This window comes from Hesperophylax consimilis, chromosome 6 (assembly GCF_061612785.1).
Source record: "Hesperophylax consimilis isolate HC1 chromosome 6, BYU_Hcon_1.0, whole genome shotgun sequence".
Taxonomy (NCBI): domain Eukaryota; kingdom Metazoa; phylum Arthropoda; class Insecta; order Trichoptera; family Limnephilidae; genus Hesperophylax; species Hesperophylax consimilis.
The window spans coordinates 21,919,114-21,941,483 of NC_142841.1; the positions used below are offsets into that span (position 1 = coordinate 21,919,114).

Genomic DNA, 22,370 nt, shown 5'->3' on the forward strand with positions numbered 1-22,370 from the left:
GTCTATCTTACTTAAAAAATACTTATCTTAATTCAATTTAACTGAGTAGGCCACTAGTTATATAAAAAATAAACTTTATTTCTGATTCCATTTCAAAAGTTTTGTCTGGGGATTACTTATGATGTAGGTAAGTATCAATAGAAGGTTTTACATTTAATTTTATTTTTAATAAAAAAAATTTATAATTATTTTTTGATGGAAGTTGGTATATTGAAATACAAAGCAAACATAAAATTAATGAGTATGGGATGATTAATAAACATAAAAATCAACGTTGAGAGGAAGTATATTTTTATAACGGTGGATTCATAAAAAATATTTGCTTTTCGCCATTATGTTGGAAGATATTTTGAAAGGTCTGTCTTGGCACACACTAACTAACTTTATTTACATTCATACACCGACTCAAACATGAAATTTTTTTTACTCTGACGCCAAGCCGTTTTACTGGTGCGCCCCCGACTTTTTCTTCCACCATTCGTATGTAGTATGTATACTGAATTAGTAGAACATTTTCACAAAGAATCTGCATAATTTTTTTTCGTGGGGATGTTTTAAGTGAATAATCAGTCGGGATCAATATTTTATAATAAAATTCAAATTCAATCGATAGTTACACATGATGAATAATATAAAAACTCAAATTATTTGTGAAAAGATATCTTTATTTAAAAAGAAGACGAATATTGCAAATTTTTTGTAAATAATTTTTTTTTAATAGAAATAAATATTTATGTTTGCCTTGTCTTTCAATATTACTTCCATCGAAAAAATAATTTTAAAAATTCTTAATTTAAAATAAAATTAACACCATGAGCAAAATCTCCCAAAATTCTTGTGACAGTTTTAAAATAAATTATTTTCCTAATTTAAGTTTTCAAAAAATTAGGAAATGTTCTGTTTGAAAGTTTTCGAAGACTTAACGTTCGCTTTTAATAAAGTTCACTTTTGTGAATATTCCGGGTACCGTGATTAAAACGTAGCAAAATTTTTATTTATATTTGGGAATGGGTTATAAAATTCCCTACTATTGGGCAGTATTGATACATACAACAAAAATGGAATTCAGAATTCCAAAAACTTTTTATGAGAATTTTCGCGGCAGAGCCGTAAACTCGTTGGCTCTGGACCTAGAGCCATTGAGCTACTAAAACCTCCTGTAAAAATATATATTTTTTGTAAAAAAAATTTTTCTCAGATTACAAATAACATGATCGTATTTGGAATCCTTCTGTTACCATAATTATTAACAGAAATTATGATTATGCAATATTGTGGGAATAAGTCTTGCAGATAAATGGGTTCCCTGCCCTATAGATTTAAACCACTCGGTCTTTAACCTAATGAGTTACAAGATTAGTCTAGTTTACACGGAGAAAGAGAAATATTACTAAATTATTAATAATATCTTCAAATTTTTGGTAATCCGGTTAAATACGGGATTGCAGGTATTTAAAGAATGAATAAACAGGTTTTCTGATAAACTTTTAGTAAACTGCGAATATGTTATCACGGAACACATGAATTCAAATTTAATAAAAAAATCTTAACTAAACTATAATGAAAGTCAGAAACATGGTCAAAATTAGCTTTCTAGTCAATGTAAGGATTGCTTGAACAATAAAATGGATGCAGCAGATTCAGACGAAATGCAAAATGGTCGAACAATAAGCTCTGTCAATAACTCATTTTCAATTCCCGCTAGAGGTATAGAGATTCTCAGAAAAAGACATTGAGATTGAAATTGATAGGCTTGTTGGCTTTGAAGTAAGGCAACAGTGAAAATAATCATTTAATCAAAGCTAATATTATTACTTCTCTTTCACAGGGTTGGGTTCCTTCATTCCTTCTCGGTATTTTATATGTATCTCAAAATATTATAAATGATTAACGGCAAAGAAGTCATAAATACATTTTATTGGTTATCTAGGTATTTACTCCATTTTTTATGGCTTAGTCTATTCCTCTGTCGTTTCTCAAATAGAGTATTTATGAAGCAACGTTCAACTACCTACTGAAAATATTTTCCTCTCAAATAGAGGAAATGAATGTTGGAGAATTTATTGGACAAGAGAAGAGGAATTTATTATTTAAGACAGAATAGAATAGTAGTCTCCCAAAATAAATTTTGTGAATAGTTTTTTACCAAAAGGACTTTTATACATTACATAATATATAGACAACTTCAAAGAACATAATTAAAATAACTGTACAATAAACTGTTCCGCATTTAAGTGGACTTTTTATACACAAAATAATATAAGGACAAGTTTAAAGAACATAAATAAAATAACTGTTTCACATTAAAACGGATTTTTATACCTAACATAATATATAGACAACTTTAAATAACATAATTAAAATAACTGTACAATAAACAATATAATAGTGAATATAATTAAAATAACTGTTTCATATTTACGATGACTTTTAAACATTATATTTTTAGCATTTATGAAAGAAAATGATTAAAATAACTGTACAGTAAACTGTTCCACATTAAAAATGATTTTTCATAAATTACATAATGTAAAGACATTTTAAAGAACGTCTTAAAATTAACTGTACAATAAATAGTTCCACATTAAAAGGGACTTTAAAAGAAAGTAATTAAAATAACTGTTCCTCATAATTCAATATTTGGGAATAATAATAGGCATAAACTTAAACTAAAACAAAAATACAAGTCAACAAAATAGGGAAAATAATTTATACATTTTTGAGAATACGAAACTTTATCTCATCGAAACAATTAACACCGGTATACCACAATCAAATCTCCAAGACGCTGCAGTCAGCTGGGGAGCTGCATTCAAAATAAATCTACTCCCTATAAAAATAATATTTAAAAAAAAAGATATTATCCAACACACATATTTTTGAAAAATTTAAAGTATGTATTACAATTTAATGATATAGTCAGAAATATTATAATATTTCAAATAATAAAAGAAAATCAAAATAATAGTTTTTTTAAGCGATACTCGTCAAAAACATATTATTTCCAACACAAAAATATAACACCTCTTTTGCACAACATCATGACATATATGTAGGGAACAAATACTTCAACAGCCTACCTGAAAATATTAGAGAAATCGAACACGATAAATGCCTACTAAAAGCGATTAAAGAGCAACTCAATGTAAAAATATCAAAATTACAAAATTAACTTCTTAATCAATATTACTTCTTAATTAGTTTATTTAAATAAATTTTAATGATCATTTTTCCATCATAATTAATTACAGACAAAATATTTTTCCTCCCGATGGTCGCTCTTCTTCCCCCCGCCCGCTCATTCACTTTGAAAACTAAATTTAGGATTTATTTTTGCTAACAAACTTTTTTCTACTTTGAACTTATTAATTAAATAATCTATAATTTTTTTTAAAACTTCAAAGGGGAATTTATTGAAACTGTTTTCATGATGTTTCAATGTTTCACCGTGCGGTAATTTTTCGAATTAATACAAAATAGATAGTTGTAGTTTCTAAGAGGTCATCATTCATACAATGATGCAAAATGTGTCGTGTTGTGGTGGATATACATACGCGAGCCGATGGTTTGCCTATTGTCTTTTTTTTGTGAAACCACGAACACAAACCACGATCCATGGGAAGGCAATAAATCAGCAGGTGGCCTCAGTGGTGCTGTACACGCCGATGCATTTCACATCCACATGCTGGAGGCGAGTGCGCACGTGTTGCTCTCTTCTCGTTTTCCTTCCTTTATTCTATACACATTGGCTCTCGTCCAAACATAGTCTTAGGAGAAAAAATAACTCCTATGTATTGAAATTACTTTCGATCCATTGATGTGTGTTTTTGATGCATTGCATGAGTTTCCTTGAAAAAAAATCATTTTGGAACAAATGTGAATTGCATTCATCGGTGCCTAAACCTAACAAAAAAAATTATTTTATTTATTTATTCGATGATTTTTATAGCGCCGCTTTTGTGAGATATCACCTCAGGGGTGCTTTACAGTTAATGCAGATATTACAAAAAATATATAAATATTACAAATTTAAATTGAAATTAAGTTAAATAAAATGAAGTACATAAACAGGTGACACGAAGATGGAGAATCTGCTGCAAGAATCCTAGGTGGTGAGGAAACTGGACCAGCTGCTGCAGCGAGAGGGTGCACCACGTCCACCAACAGTGCTAGCACGAGGTTTGTCATCCATCCAGGTATGTGTCTGCTGCTAATAAAGCGACACAATGTCCTCTCATGGATTCCAGACCTTGGCAGCACCGCTGTGACATTCGAATTGAGTTTTTCGGGGCTTTCTTATTGCCCTCGCCGCCCTTACTCTATTTTAATGCCCCTCTTTGCCGCCACCACTACATCTGTAAATATAAATCTTAGATTTTTTCAAATTACCAGGTACAAAGGTTATCTCCAAATAAATTTGGTAATTAGTATTCAAGGAAAATTATTATATTTACGCTCTTGAAAAGAGCTATATTAATAATAATCTTAACAGAAAAAACAACCTCAGGGGGGTTATTGGCCAGTGGTAACTGTCCTGCTACCGTTTATTACATCTAACCTAACCTAACAATGCCGTAGTCATGCATTGCTTAAAATGGAATGAAAATAATAGGATATTTGTATGTTGCAGGTCTCGCAGAGGAGTTCAAAGAAACCAACAACCACAGCACACAAACCTACGACATTCGCTTCAGTCTGACCCACCAGCAGCACCAGCCAGGCATGCGAGCGTGTGCCATACGCCTGGAGACGGACAAGGCGGGGTCGGGGCAGGCCGCGGGGAATGGTTGTAGGGACGCGCCCCCGCGCAAGGACCTGCTTCGTGTGAGGTTCCCGCCGCCGGAGCTGTTGGCTTGCAAGGGCCCGACCGGCCCGACCTACTTGAGGGAACATCCCAACGCCTGCTGCCTGCATGCGGACATGGACAAACACAAATTTACCGTCACGAGCCGGGTCTGAAACGGAGAGCGATACTAGAGACCCCGGTCTAACTCTAGTTGATCGGGAGCGCGGTGTGTCCTCAAATATTAGACCAAATGTGAAATGAACTATATATGAATAGATTTTGCCAAATTTGCGTGCTTAAAGCACGGGTGTGATAGTAGACCATCGGGAGTGTAATGTGAACTCAAATATTAAACCAAATTAACTGTACTTCGTTGTTTCTGAGTTAATCAGCCCAAATATGAGTTTGGCAACTACAGTGCTCCAACTCTTCATGTCTCATCTACATTCTGTCAAACGGTCGGAATATTGCAATAAAATTCAATTGAATGCAATATTTCTGAACCTATCCGGAAATTAAAAACTATTCTAGAAAGGTGATTAAATACGCTCTCATATTTTATCATTACAAACAAAAATGTTTTTTTAAATAATAAAATTAAGAATCCAAACACTGAAAAAACTCAAATTACAAATTGCGGTCGGTACCTTTGGTTTCATAAAGGTACATATTTTAATTATTATGTAGTTAATATCTAGATTTAAATATAAAGCGTGGTGTTTTCTCTTTCTAACACTGTTTAAATCATATTTCTAACTAAAACATGAAGGACGACGATTTCTGTGAAACCATATTAATTGTATTCCAATCTGACTCTAGTTCACCTATCAAACAATATTGTACCTAATGTGAATTCAATTTTATTGACAGAAATTGCTAAATTTGCGTCTTTAAAACACAGGTCTTATACTAGACCACCGAGAGCGTAATGAGGCTGATATGAATTGAACATCACAGATATTGCCAAAATTTGCGGGGTTTAATATTCAGTTCATCTGAATCAACTAGGCCAACGGAGCGTAACATGACTTCAAATGTGGAATGAACTTTACGAACAGATTGCCGAAATGCAAGCTTAATACCAGTGACATCCAATAATTATAATTATTAATGTAACCTTAACCATGGCTTATATATCTTCTGGTCTGACTCTGGTTCATGTGGAGAGAAATTTGATTTCAAATATTAGACCAAATTATCTAAACTTCATCGGCTCTGATTTGACTGATGAAAAATGAGCTTAGCAACTGTGACGTTCAATTGTGAAGTTAGGGACTCCGGTCTGACTCCACAATTGTGGCGTAGATTTATGTTGGTAGAAATTCTAATTTAATTAAGTATACTTGAAGTCTATCGGGAGTGTAGACTTAAGTAGTAGACCTCGGCAGTGGCGTAACTAAAGCATTCACGTGGGAGGGGTTCAACCCTTAGGGGGGGGGTCAAGGGTATTTGAGGCGGTGAAAAGGTCATTAGAATTTTGTTTAGGATCTCTTCTGATCACAACTTATTATTTACATCACATTGATAAAAGAGATGGTGCAAGTAATATTTTTTAATTTCCAGGAATGTATAATCTATGAGTACTTTTCTCTTTTTTCCTACGCATTTCTGATTCCGATGAGAGGGGGGTTTGACCCCCCCCGCCTTATGTATGACCTTAGACCTCAGTTTGACTCCAGTTTACCGGGAGTAATGTGGCCTCAAATTACACTCAAATATTGTACTAAATGCCAACTTCACATCGTTACTTTTGAGTTGATTAGACTGACGAACTTCGACCTTAATTCACTATCATCAGTTATTTCATCAGTCTGACTCAAACTTATCGGGGATAAAATGTGTCTCAATATACTTAGAACATAGCGAGCCTCTGAATAAAATATCAGACTGCCTAAATATCAGCTTAATAACTGTGTCGTTAGTGTGATGATAGAGACTTAGCGTAACGAAACTTGACTCAAATGTTTGACATCGGCCTGACTGTGGCTTATCAGGAGTGCGATGTGACTCTGAATGTCTTAACGACTGTAGCCTCAATCTTGCCTCAACTGACTCAGCTCAACTTGCGGATGAAATATAATCTTCCTGGTCCCAAATGGACTTAAAGGTGAATCACTTACTTCACCAAGTAAGTATTTTAGTTCAATTTGGAATCATGTAAATAACGTATAAATTAAACAATACAAAGAAAATGGTGTAATGAATTTGTTGCGGCTAGCTCAGTGATGTTTTTCATAAGTGTACCTCGGATCAACATAACATTTGTAGATGTGTAGCCTAAAGCTCTGATGACATTCAAAATGTAATATACTAACTTAATAATAAAAATGGCATGTCTACTTAAGGTTATGTAAATCCATTAAACATAATAATTATAAAATTGTATACTTTGTATCCACCGTTTTAAAAATCTCTACGTTATAGAAATAAAACTAAGAGATTTACGAAAATAATATTTTTTATGATGTTAATATCTGTAAATCATGCAAACTAATTGCGTGAATGAGTTATTGCCATTTCCCAATATAATTCACATTGTTAAAAAGACGCAATTCCTACATCGATATTTCAACATGTTTTCATGGGTGAACTGAAAGTAATTTGCTTTTACACTGTACAGTCAGGGGCGCTTTCGTGAGGTCTCACATTTTTTTTATTACATATTTTCCTGATTATTACTGTTCAGACATTATTAGTATAGGTAAGCTATGGGAAACAAGACGACAGATAATGTTCTTTTTTATTTTTCCAAAATCCATTTTTTACTGCCGAACAACTATGATGAAAAATAATCATGGAATTATATTGGGAGTCTCAAACGAATTACTTATTTTTAAGAAATGATGATGAAAGGATGTCAGCGTAAAGTGCACAAACTCCGGGAGGTGATTCTACATGACAGTACAAGTAAAAAATATGTGATAATTAACTAAGAAATTTCAACGTTTTAAGGTAGTTTTCAGGTAAAAAAGTTGAATTTTTTATATGAAAAAAATAATATTCTTATAAAGAAACATATTTTTGTATGGAAAAACAACAAAGGAATTTCGAAAAAAAATCTTTTTTACTTCAACCATCATGTAGATTCACCTCCTGAAGTTTGTGCAGTTTACCCCCGGACACCCTGTATATTATATTGAAAGGTCTCTGTATCTAATAGTCAAGTTAATATGTATTTCGCCATTCCTTTATTTTTCTGGAATAATTACAACATTTTATCTATTAATCAATTTAGGCGTATGCCGCAATTTCTTCATTTACAGATTTAAATGAAAAAATTGCGTATATACCGCGAAATATGTAGTAGTTATTATTATATATAAAAACGGTAAAACAACTTTAACGTTTGAATGTGCCGATTTGAACTCAAGATGATGACAAACACCAATGAAATTATTTTTTTTAATATTTTACAACTTTTTCTCTTTAAATTTTCTTTAACAATATCTCTAAAGTTTCGCGGTATTAGCATTAATCACGGAAACAATATCTAAAAGAATGAGTTGTTTCAAATTTTGTCACATTTGTAAACATATATCATTAACGTTTTGTTTTACGACTAAACAAAACAAAATAAGGAAAAACTGAACAGCATTTAGCGGAAAAACGGGGCAAATCTTCGATCAAATGTGTTGAGATGTATTTGAGATTTTCACGGCCGAAAATATTGTATTGATTTATTTGTGGGTTATTATGCCGTGTTGTGCTACCTCCGTTTTTAGCCAACGTTTCTGACAGCGTTATAATGTCCATCATCATGGCAGAGGAGTAAATTATTTTTTTTCTAGATTCTTATTTTCCATGAAGTGGTGAATCATTTAAATTTACTCAACTCAATGTTACTATTCTTTATACAAATAGGATAGCGTCATATGCGCCTCACAATTTAGACCTCATATGGGAGTTTAAAATGATACCTGGCTATTATAGATTTAGGCAGTGAGTCTTTGTTGGAATGGATGCAAATATGCATACATATTCAGGGTGTAACAGCACCAACCTGATGAATTTTAACCACCGATTCCTGAGAGTATTTGGAGTTAAAAATGAATTGAACCCAATTATTATTTTGCCGTCCATTGATATTTTACTTAATTACAAAAAATGATATTGACACGTCTCCACTGAACACACTGCCACATGTCGTAACGGATCACGTGATACGCGCTGTTTCTCGTCTGCACGATGATATATGATGGAAAAAAACATTTTTTTATAAATAAAAAAATGAAATCTTCCAACAGGAAAACAACATCGACATTTTTTACTCCAAATATGTTAATAAATCAATCGTTAAAATTCTTTAGGTGCGTGCTGATACATACACCTGTGTGGTATATTTTTATGTACCGCACAAGAGTACCAAGGTCACCAAAAACGACTAATGATATTTTTGATGTTATTAATGACTATTTTAAAAATAAAAGTAAAGTAGTTTATTCAAAATCTTCCTGACTGGAAAATTTTCTTACTCAAGCCGGGACTTGAACCGGTGACCTCCGAATTCGTTGTCAAGGATTGTAATCACTCAACCACGTTGAGGCCGCTATCTTGCTTATAGACACGAGAAAAAACGCGCGAGTCGTGCCACGAATTACAAGAAAGGAACTAAGCAACTGCAAGCGGTGATTCGCGCTATTTGGGTTGCTTTGTTCCTTTCCCATTAGTCGTGCTTCAGCTCGGCAGTTTGGCTCGGGTAATTATGCGCACCCTTATATAGCTTTTGCCAGGGATTGGGAACCTTTTCGTTTTTGAAGGCCCCGCTAAATCGTCTTCAAAATGTAAATTTATTTATTATTATAACGAGCCCAATCACAGGAAATATATATTGCAGATTATCTTATTTAAAGCTTTGTTATGTATTTATAAAATCGGTTTTTTGGAAAAATTAAGCACTGTTGGAGCGTTTGGTTCGCGAATGTTGTTGAACCTTTAAAAATGGTTTCTGTTGTTTGTATTTGTGAAGGTTTCTTGATTCGGAAAATATTAAATATTTCAATTATTGTTTGTGGTTAAATTATACTTATTTAAAATATGGTAACACTGCGTTCCGTACAAAAAAGCACAACCTTTGAAATACAGGTTTGAAATGCTGGTTCGATTTTTGCATATTTAACTCTGTGAGGTTTCTTAAAAATGACTTTTTTTGATGAATATTTTTTTTCATTAATTATACATGCTCGATGGTTTGACTAAATCGAATGTATTGCCTATACGCTTGACCAGCCCCACAAAAGACGCCAAAGATATACCACGATAATTCCTGTCGAACATCGCGCAAGAATTACAGCCCTTGAATCTTTTTCGCATCGAGGCGTTCGCTCGATATCGAACAAAAAAGAATCAAACGAGATAGTACACACGTTGAGACATATTCGAGTGATCGTAAAACCATCGACCATCACGAGCGTGTGTCCACTGGGCACATATTATTATATATTCATCATAGCATCTCAAAATGGCACATTTTGAACTTTACGTTTTAATAAACCCAAATAGTTAATTGTCTTCCTTACGGTATCTATGCATGCGTTTGCTATAAACCGTTACGTTATTTAAATCTGAAAAGTTAAGGTTGTGGATTTATCTGGACTATGTATTATGATGACATCACCACATATTGATGTAAGAAAAATTAACTACCCGTTAACTGTGTAACCACAGAATCCCCATTGCTGGTTTTTTGTAAATGAAAAGTTTATTATCTGAAAGAATTGATTTTGAACATTCTCCGAACCCTGATAATTTTAATCTAACTTTAACTATCGTATTATACTACGTTAAGAGCCTTACAAAACCGAATTACGTGCTGAAAACTGGCACGTTCGCATAATACCCAGAACGCCACTTTACAGGCGGCTTTCTTGTTATAAACGTTTTCCTTTCAAACTTTATGGTCATAATTTTATAATACGTATTCATATGTATAAATTAATATTTAAATATTAATTTATACATATGAATACGTTAATATTATTAAATATTAATTAATATTCTGGTAAAATATTTTAAAATACATTCAAATTTCGGTTGTCGGTTCATGAAGTAAAATATTCCAGCGTGAAATTATTCACGTTCAACGATCTCGAATTTGCTTTGAAAATTTCATTATTGGAATTTATTCTGTAAAAACAGACAAGAGATAAATTAGGCAGTGTAGTTACCTACCTATGATCAGAAAATTAATTAAATATGTATCCATTATAAAAAAATGAATATCCGTATTTTTTTTTAAAAGGCAATGATTCTGAGGCATACATTTTTAAAATACTTACAACTTCACCATTTTTCACGGGTAATTATTACTTGAAGAATAAAAGAATTTTGTTAGCTCTCTGTTGCCTATAAAGGCTCATTATTTGACCTGTTTTAACCATTTCCTATCCTAAGTGTTTTATATCACCTACACCTCTGATAGCCCTGTGTTACAGGGCTGTATTTATTACACGTGATAAGAATGGAGGCTTTTTCAATAAAAGAACTTTAAAAGTGTAATGCTTCTCGGGAACCTAGGTAACAATTTTATTTGAAATTATTTACCGGAAGTTCTGCAGGCGCAGTTACAAACTTTAAATAAAGAACAGAACTCGCAGAACCAGGAGATTTCCTTTTTATTAAAGTATGTTTTTTTCTGCATTTTCAATGCAGTTTCAACCTCGAACTAACGCATTTGCAATAATTTTATCTGATAGAGACCTTATATCTGGTTAAAGCTATTGCTGCAAAAATATAACCTAAAAGCTTAATTTATATCATCATCTAAAATGTACATTATAAAGCATAAAATCCGTTTGTTTGTTTGCAACAAAAACTCTGAACTCTAAACTAAATTCTCTCAACTTTCCCAAGAGATGTGGAGCTTAGAACAATCCAATTAAGCATAATTTTCCTTTCAATAAGAAATTTTTATTTATTGTGTTGAAACGGAGACAAAGCCGGTAGGATGAATACTAATAATAGAATAAAGAAAAAGACTACATTTTTTTTAGTTTTCGTACAAATCTGAATGGAAACAAATTTTCCATTTACGAAACACGCCAGAAAATATTTGAATCATGAAACACGCCACCAAATATTTTGATCACGAAACACGACAGCAAATATTTGGATCTCGAAAGAAACCAGCAAAACAACTCTCGATCTTCTTTATTCTATGATAATTACTTAAATTAGATCCAGATTTTGTGTTATGTTGTTTATAAAGATATAAAATTTTAATTTTTCGTTTTTCGTTTTTTTGTTTCGATTAAGTTCTAAGAAGGTTGCAAGCTTAAAAGTAATGGAAAAAATAAATGTGAAAGGAAATAATTAATAACCTTGTTTTTTAATTTTTGTTGACGAATAACATTTTAAAAATTTATATTATGTTTGTTTTGTATCCTCCCTTGTTTTTTTAATACCTCAACCTCTCTTATAGGCTTCACGTACAAGGGAGAAAAAAATCTTTATGTAAAAAATTTTTAATTTTATTATTGTGATTATGATGAATCTTCGTGTTTATTTATGATAACAGATTGTTGGAAGAGATTGGATATTATATTCATTCTATCCCTAATTTAGCCACTTAATACGTAATATCGAAAATTGTAAAAATTTAAGATTATTTATTTTCCCATACAAACAATTCATCTTTTTTCTACCTAAAAACTATCTTTAAAGATTAGAATTTCAAAAAAGTTGTTTAACTTTTTTACTTCTAAAATCATGTAGAATCACCCACCGAAATTAGCGCACTTAATGCCCGAACACCCTGTATTATTGTTTTTCGGCGGAACTTATTAACTGATGAATTTGATATTTCCTGCATTCTAAGAAATCATTACCGCACGTACGATGAACTTTACCGCATGAGTAATTCATTTAAATAATCAAAGCTAGTCTTCTGTAACATGATTATAATTCAAAACTTCAGATTATTTATTGTAATGTATGCCATATATAGCTTGTGCCAATATGGTGTAGAGGCTGAGTATTATTGTAGCAGGTGAAGGTCGTACACAATATACACTTGATCTTGTACTTATATTTATTGGGGAGCTGCTTGTAACAAAAGAGTCACACAACTAACGTGCATCGCCTTTTATAAGATCTTGCAAGCATTCCATCTCGCTTTCACTCATCCACATTCGTACAGACATCACAGAAAATAAAATTATACCTTTCGTACAAGTGAACACATATTTAATAATTAAATTTGTATGCCTGATCTACGCTTAAACACGTCCTGAGTGACGATTTCGGTTATAGCGGATTAGAAATTGTCCTCTTAAAATTAACGACATTTTCGCTGTCATCCGAGAAAGCTGGAATCAAAGTTAGTAAAAAAAGTCGTTAATTTTAAGGTAATGGAAAATTTATTATCCTTAACCATTTAGTACCTACTTTCATCACTTTTATACAGTTTGCAATGTTTTTTGTGAATATCTTATTTTTTTTATTTTCCGTAAAAACAAATACTGTTTTAGAAACAAGATAAAATTATCTTTCCGGTGTATGCATTTGAAATTTACATACATATCTGTACAGTAAAATTTTTGTATCAAACGTGAAAAATTTTGTCAGCACATTTTTACTTAAATTTTTACTCCAATCACTGTATCTTCAGTTTTATCTCGTTCATATGATAAAAAAGTAAGAAATATGTTTTTAAGTTAAACCGATTGTTACGATAGCGACGGAAAAGATTGTTCATTTAGGCTATTTTTGGGATCATATTAATGGATTCCAGATAAATATTTGAAACAAGCTAGAAAGAATTGTTTTTTCAAAAATTATGTATTTAAGAAAAAAATATAAAATTACTTTTATAAAATATTACGCCCGGTCATATATGACCCTCAAAAGCTGGAGGGGTTAAGTAGAACCGGAATCGTCCGCTCCCTCTTCACTCTCATATTTTTTGGCTATCGTTACTTGGATAGTTATCGGTTTTGTAGTGGCTGCGTTAACCCATTACCAGTAGATACTCGTTGATGACCTTCGTGGTTGAGTGGTTACTATCCTGTGAATATTTCCCCACCTTCCTCTTCCCCTTCTACTTCACCACCCAAGTACCTCCAGCCTCACAAATTAAAAAAAAATAACGGTTTATTTAAGCGAGCATTTAAATATTCAATACTTTTTCGTTGATTTTGTACCTTCTACGTTTAAACTCTGAACATTGTAGTCAAACTCAAGCACTTACAAGAACAGCGACATGAACAAAATGAATTCTCTTAACCTCGAAATCAGAAAAATTCTAAACCAAATTGCTTCACCCCCCCTTATATTTAACGTTGTCATAATACTCTTATAAATTGCCCCAATTAGGCCTCCGTCCTCCGTCGAGACTTATTTGGAAAGCGAGATAGTTCCTAGGAATAACCAAATTACAATAATTAAAGTCCCTCTGCGACCTTCGCTGATGATTTAAACGTAGTTCATGCTTCCCAAAAAATGCCATCAACCTTTTGATCCCCATTCCCTGTCAGGTCTCTGACCCATTACACGTGTAGGGTTCCTCTGGGTTATATTATTCCTATTTAACAAAAAGTAATTCTACTTTGATACGGAAGAGTATAGCCGAAATGTTGCCATCTTTTGACATATAAAGCCGCGTTCAGATGTTAGCAACACATCATGCAATGCAACAAAGTTTTCGACAAATTACCACAGTACCGCTGTGCGCACAAACTGTGCACTGGATGAGCATTCACAGAGGTGGCACTCAGCGATCTGAACACAATTCACCTGGGAATGACTACTATAAGGGCTACAATTTTGTTTAGACCAATTCGGACCAATCACCAGTCAATAAAATATTACTCCACATCCTTTAGGTTACGGATAAGAACTTCTCCTGCTATTTCAAGGGTTTCATCTTGGATTAGGATAACATCTGCATAAGCAAACATTCTTTCGTTACAACCTTTTTAGATAATCCCGTGACTGGAAACTATCGAATCCGGTCCTTGCACGAGATATTAATACGTAATAGCGCTTCTATGACTATCGAATGATTTTCGGCTGATTGTGAAATCAGTAAAGTTTGTTATATCATTTCATATCATAAACAAAACGATTATTACTGAAGGGTTATGCCGTGGCGTAAGTGCGTTAGAAGCGTTGAAGATCAAAAAAGACTAATTGGAACTAAAAAAGTTGAACCAATTTTTTCGCCTCCTGTCATCTAAATGTAATGCATCAATGGAGATAGTCTGCACTCGACAAATCTGTTCCAATTTTGAAAATACTTTAGAGCTTGTCTGAATAACCCAACTAACGATTTTAATTTCGAAAATTAAAGTTAAATTTAAAGCCAAGTTCTAAAGTTCATTGAACCGGAGTTACAGACCTTAATTATTTTATTAATTTGGTTTACTTTTAAAATTATTTGTTTTGAATAATATGTATCTATATAATAACCCTTAATGGTGGTTTCAAATAAAAGAAACTAAAAAGAAAATGGTGAAGCACTTTTTGCTGTTTTAGTCATTTTTAATACTAATAACATAGGGTACAATTTTATTAGGTAATTTGAGAAAACCGTAGATGAAATTGCTCATCCCTCAAATCAATTGCAATAATTTACATCAAAATTTGAAAAACAGCTTTCATATAAGATTTTTAATACGTTTCACGAGTATGTATCGTACGGTTTTGATCGTCTCTTGTAAAGTTTTTATTTTGTGGCTAGAAGGGTTTTACCAATTTACTGCCATTATATTCTCGCTTTCTATTTCATTTGACGACAAATATAGCTTATACGATTAAATGTATTCCTAAACAACACAAATTACTTAATTTCCTGTTTTACAACTAAGAATTTGGTATTATATATTTAATAAAACATGTTAAATCACTTTTTTTTTCTATGATTGGATTTTAAAAAAAATCTTTTACTCAACTTTGGAGTTACCAAGATGTAATTTCTGATATGTTTCCCAAATGGTGATATTATACCAAAATGAGCTGCGTAGAAATAATAATTTTTTTGTAAACTGTTTTTCCAATTTACCACAAGGACATTGAAGCAATTTTTTACCTAATGTTATGTTTGCGACGTTCTGGAACGAGTTTAAGAAATTTAAAATAAGAACTAATTAATTATTTGGTTCGAATAAAAGAACATTCTCGAATTCTAAAGGTGTTGTTGACGATATCGGATTCAAAATGTTACAAAATCGGTAATGTATATAAATGTTACTTTTGTACCGCTGGAGGACAAGGAAAAAAATCTCTTTAAATCGAAATGTGTCTAAAGGTTATTAAACAAAAGGCAGAGAAAAAAATATCCACGACAAAAATTGTTGAGTCATGTTTTTATGAGAATTTAATTTAATGGTTTTCAAAACACCTTGAGTCATTCTTTATTATAGATAAATTTAAATTAAAGTTATTAATGTTTGTATATATAACGAACTAATGTATTATATTAAATTAGTTTTTACTGTCAATACGAGCTTATTACATTGATGAAAGTGTTTGTCTTAAATGTACATAATAGTTTAATTGTATTTATAATATATAAATAAGCTTTGCTATATTGTTATTTACCTTTTTACTGTATAAGTCTCAAGTATTATAATTATAAAATGTTAGGCCATATTTTAGTGTAAATGAAATCAAGTATGTAAAATGAATGTCCTTAATTATAAAAAAAATAACAAACATTGTAAGTTCATAATGTTTAAGAATAAATTGTTATTATATTATTATTGGCGAGTTGTTTCACAAATCTGAAATAGTGACAGAACTTGAATAGAACCTTCACAGAACTTAAAAATCAACATAGAAATTTGATGAAGTGTTCAAATTTTATGAAACAACCCGTCTTAAATCTATTATGATACAGTTATCAAGTTGCAATTTTTTTTAAAGCGTGGTTTTCAATATTCAAATGCAATTGAATTGAACCTTGTTTTAATAAAAATCACCTTGTTCAAAATGTTTTCTTATTTAATGTATACATAATATTATTGTGCAACTATTTATTTTGTATTCTCTTCTCAATGTCTAATAAATAATATTGAGTATAGTTAGGATAAAACAGTACATAAATTTCTATTGTGTGTACTTTCATTCTTGAAAATTATTATTGTAATAAAAATAAATACATTGGATCGTGATGTGTTAAGATATTTTTGATTTTTTTTTCTCCCACTCACTTTGTACAACGAATTTATATAAACCTGTGGCGTTTAATCGTATTTATTACTATCAACTGATCATTGGCTGGCACATTTTATATATTATACACAACATAGGAGTAAACGTTATTAATTAAATAGCCAAAATAAAGTCTCGCAATCTATTATCAATGGATTGTTTTATCACATTTCTTTATGTGACTCCTCGCAAGTGCGCACCTATCTGTATAGTGTAAAGACAACCCGGTGTCACACGCAGTTGGGCACTGAGGTGAGGTGGGTTAAGGTAGGTATTTTCAATTTGGGAGGTTGGTATTGATACCGCCGCCCATGAAACATTTATTGGATAACCAATGCTCATGCCATAGGTCATCCCTAAGTGTTTCGGTACATTTTCTGATTTAGCAGGGGTGCCAGGGAATCATGAGGTGAGGTTTGTCTAGATCTTGATTCCAGCCGGACTCTCTCTCGGACAGTTAACACTACAGCTGAAGAGATGGATTCATACGTTTGTCACTCCTGGACATACCCTCATACCTTTCTCCTTCCCAGAACTTTCTCCCCTTCCTTTTCCTAAAAGACGATGTCAGGCCCGGATTATATGATGGAAAAAAAACCATCTTCAACTGTGATCGGGTGTTCATGCATTTGCACCTGGGATCAATACTATTAGCTCCTTAAAGTAGTTTTTTTTATTTTTTTATTATCAATATATATTTTTTACAGGTTTTTTTTTTCGATGTCTGTCTCACTAGGATAAACCTGTATCGAGACAGACGTTTTTGATACATAAATTATCATTTACATATTTTTTGATACATAAAATATTTCATTACATTAAATGACATTGTGAAAAAGAAAAAAAATAATAAATAATAATAATAAATGATAAATTTGTTAATCAGCATCTAGTTGGAGTACATACTTATGAAGGGATTTTTATAAAATTTTTGATCTTGGATATGTCTTGGCTGATGATCCAAGACTTGATGTCTGTTTTATATTTCAAAAAAAAAATCGTTTAATCTAATGGCTAGTGGGAGAGCATTATATAGCCTTGTTGCAAAATATCTAAAATTTCCTTTAAAGTAACTAACTTTAAGACTCCATTAAAATACCTACATTGCGTCTGAGCATTAGATATGGAAATCGGTCTCTTAACGACGGACCGCCCTTCTTTGCTTAGAATCAAGTAGTCTTATCAACTATTTGGGGCTCCAGTCTAGAGGTGGCTCCCAAATTCATTTGCTGGGCGTATTTGACATGTGTACAGGGTTAGCAGCTGGTCACTATTAAAGAATCTGCTAGCCTTACACAGAAAACTATTTTATTTAAGCTAAGTTTGTACATGATTATGAGTTCAGTAGTAATTACAGTACCTAAGTTATTTATTCTATAAAAAATATGTTTACTTTATTTTATCATATTATATTATCATCGGGAAAAATTGTTAAATATGAATAAATTTGGACAGAGTAGAAACAGCTTTTGAAAGGGTAAAGTTGGACATCGTTAGACAGAGCTCTGAAATATCAACTTTTTTCGTAACCTGATTCTGTGGTCCTATTGTTTTTGCTATGCAGGTACCGAACAATGAATCGCAACGGTTTGGAGACAGTTAGACTGTAACATCCTAATTAGAAGAATATTGTGTAGCTGGTAGATAGGAAGGGAAGTAAGTAAGTGGGAAGTACATTCCTAGCAACATAATTAGATCGAGTCACTAAACACGACTATTTTTTTTTACTACGATTTTTTTTTTAAAGAAGACAAACATTCCCGGGTTACGAATAACCTGACAATATTTGAAAATCTCCTACTATCTATCACCACAGTAAACGGAAAATGTTGCTTGTATTGTGATGGAGGACTTAGCCAGCCGAGGAATTGAACACACTATGCCTGGGTGGGACCCAAGCGCGATATCAACTCGGCCACCGACCGGTCGATTATGAACGTTGGTTCACCAGGAGGCGAACTACTATTTTTTATGTGAAACCCCACAAGAGTCCCAACTGCTCCTTGCCGCCTGAAATCAGTAAGACTAGGCATCCACAATTAGGGTATGTTGTGAGGCTGAAAGTAGTTGGGATGGGGAAGAGAAAGGTGAGGAAATACCTGACTATTTAGATCTGGTCATTAAACACGGCCAAAGCCGATTCAAGCAACGTTACAATATCTGAATGATAGTCTTACACCAAAACGATACTAAGAGTATCTTCTATATATTATTTTATCCAATTAAATTGTTTGGAGAGTCTTAACCTTCGACAGCGGAGGCTGTATTTAAAGCATTTCTTTTATATTAAACACCATAAATTGGTCCGAGAATTTGACTAGGATATATTTACAGACACTTACTTTGATTCTAAAATATGGCTAACCCAGATTATGTTTACCTTTTGTTTTGCTAGACGAGCACTTTCCCGAATATCTGTATCTAGTTATGTCCAAACACGTTTCGTGCGAAAACAAGAGGGCCAAAAATATAACGTAAAAAATCAAAAGCACTGTCATAAAATAATCTAATGAGAAATCGGGGTCTTCCGGGCCGTTCGATTTAATTAATATTCGCCACATATTGTCAATGATCTAATAAGAAATCTGGGAGTTCCGGGCCATTCAATTTAATTAATATCCTCCACATATTGTCATGAAATGATCTAATGAGAAATCTGGGTGTTCCAGGCTATTCGATTTAATTAATATCCTCCACGTATTGTCATAAAATAATCTAATGAGAAATGTGGGTGTTCCGGGCCATTCGATTTAATTAATATCCTCTAGGTGTTGTCATAATAGATCTAATGAGAAATGTGGGTGTTCCGGGCCATTCGATTTAATTTTTTTTAAATTTAATTAAAATCAAAATTAATAACATAAGTATTAAGTTCTGCAAGTATTTTTTGGTTTCTGTTATTGTTACAGCTGTTTAAACGTGGCTAAAACCACAGTTTGAAAATGGCCTTGAAAGCCGAAACAGCTGTAACAATAACAAAAACCATAAAAATACTTGCAGAACTTAATAATATTATTATTAAATATGATTTTAATAAATTTTAAAATAAATTAAATGGAGTTCTAAGAATTAAACACAAAAAAAATACGATTTAATTAATATCCTGCACATATTGTCATAAAATGATCTAATGAAAAATCTGGGTTTTCCGGGCTATTCAATTTAATTAAACTCCTCCACATATTAATTAATATCCTCCACATATTGTCATCAAATGATCTTATGAGAAATCTGGGCCATTTGATTTAATTAATATCCTCCACATATTAATACGGGAACATCTTTGTAACTTAACTTAACTTCTTGATGCTGTTTAAAGACAATAAATTCACCTAGATTTTACCTCCTTTCCCATATTTTTTTGGTTTGATGAAACACTGTTTAAAAATCGTTACATTTATAATTCATTTTAATTAGAAAAATCACCTTCCTTAATTTAGGTAGCTATTGCTCGAGAGATGGAATAAAGGTGTTTAATTGGAATATCTATGATTTTTGCAAAATTGTTTTATACTTTTTTATTTATTTATTGCATCTCACTATACATAAAACACTTTTTTTTCACATAAAAATCAACCTCACTAGGACTAAGCCTGTATCGGGGTTAACAATTTACATTTGAGTGAAGCAAACATAAGAGTAATCACAAACATAAAGTAATTCTTCATACAAACACAAAATATTTCAAAATTAAACAAAAAATAAGTATTCGATGTGTTACCAGATGGGTAATTTGACAGTATATTGAAACAATATTTGAACCATATCTAATCATTAATCATTATTCAAAAGAATAAGCAAAGTAGATAATAAAGACAGATAGGTTGACATTCAGTTTTTAGCAAATGGGACTTACATAAAATCTTATTATTTAATTTATTTATTTATATATTTTAAGAAAAGTTGACAGCAAATCTTTAATTATACAACGATGAAAAGAATAAGAAAAAAAATGAAGAAAAAAGGACAAGGATGAAAAAATATTAAGACAATCGTCTGTCAATACAAAAATCCTAATTAACTTTTAAAATTTAACTAAGGAATTGGTAGACTTAATATGATTTGGAAGAATATTAAACATAATTGGTGACTGATATACATAATTTCTTTGACCAAAAGAAGTTTTAGTATGTACCGCCACAAAGTTTAATGTAGAGCTAATTCTAGTTGTCCGCGTTTGTTGTGTTCTTTCAGCAAATTTAATATTGATAAAAAATCGACAAAGTATTGACGAGTGATATATAGCTGTTTTATACACATAATATTATAATACATTCCTAATACATAATACATTCCTTATAAAGTAGGTTGGATGGTTAACAGAATTTTTTTTTGTACATCACTTTAAGGATCAATTTTTGAGTAATACGAGATTTAGTGGTTCAACATTGGACTTTAGACATGATCCCCAGCATACAATGTTATAAGAAAGTCGAGATCGGACTAAGGCAAAATAGACAGTTTTTAATTTCTCTTTGTCCAATATGTGTCGAAGTACTTTAAAAATAAATGTAAGTCTCCTGAGATTCTTTTGAATTTATCGATATGGTCATTCCATCTTAACCCTAGAAGCCTTATCTACGCCTGCGAGGCGTATACACAATCTTAAATTCAATTTCTCTTTCTAACGGTTGAAGTTAGCGCCTCGTGCTCTTTAACCAACCTAGTGGCCGACAGGAGCTCGCCGATAGTACCTGCATAACTAAGGTAAGTCCAGCCATTTTTGAGTTTTTGAGGTATAGTACGCCTGCGAGACGTATGTTTAGGCTTTGGTAACTTTTAACAAAGATTATATGTTTTTACTTTCGGCAATTTTTCATCTATTTTATGTTTATTTTGGCATTGTTTCAGATACCAATATGTCATGGTCTAATATATTAAACAGTAACGATATTTTGAAAATCTTGGACTAAGAAAATAGTCTTTCTCTGGGAGAATCAGCTCCTAAAGACGAGGACAGCCAGTTTGGACGACATTCAAAGCGAAGATGAGAATAACTATGTAACTGAAGAGGCTTTCCCTTTACAAGAATCTGCTCCCACTGAAGAAACCGACTCAAAATTTCAAAAACTGACCTAGCATTTGATGCTGCTCATGCTTTGTAATCTGTCAACTCAGGGCGAAATTATCGTGTTCCTGGAAATACTCTTCGCGGTAAGAATGGACGCGGGATGTTTGGTCAGCAAATAGGGGTCAATAATCTCACAGAATTTTTGTTATTTGTTTTTGGGGTGTTATGCCGTGTTGCCACTTTAAATAAAAAATGATACGTTAATGTTAGCTCATAGGGTTGGAGCTGGCAACACGGTATCACAACCTCATACATAAGCTCACATTTTGACACAACCTCAAAGAACACATCTGCCCTGATGATGGACACTGCAATGTTGTCCGAAACGTTTGCTAAAGAAGGAGTTAGTGCAACACGGCATAACAC

At 32.3% G+C, this 22,370-nt stretch overlaps 1 long non-coding RNA gene across 1 annotated transcript in view; it reads right to left on the reverse strand.

Annotated features, from left to right (window-relative positions):
- The window catches only part of LOC149423062 (uncharacterized), a 55,586-nt gene continuing 33,216 nt past the window's right edge, over positions 1 to 22,370 (reverse strand). Inside the window, exons 2-3 of the long non-coding RNA XR_016302277.1 lie at positions 4,064 to 4,355; positions 1 to 3,848 (exon numbers count right to left, since the gene is read on the reverse strand). This is a non-coding gene — a long non-coding RNA (uncharacterized LOC149423062). The remainder of the gene's footprint in view (positions 3,849 to 4,063; positions 4,356 to 22,370) is intronic.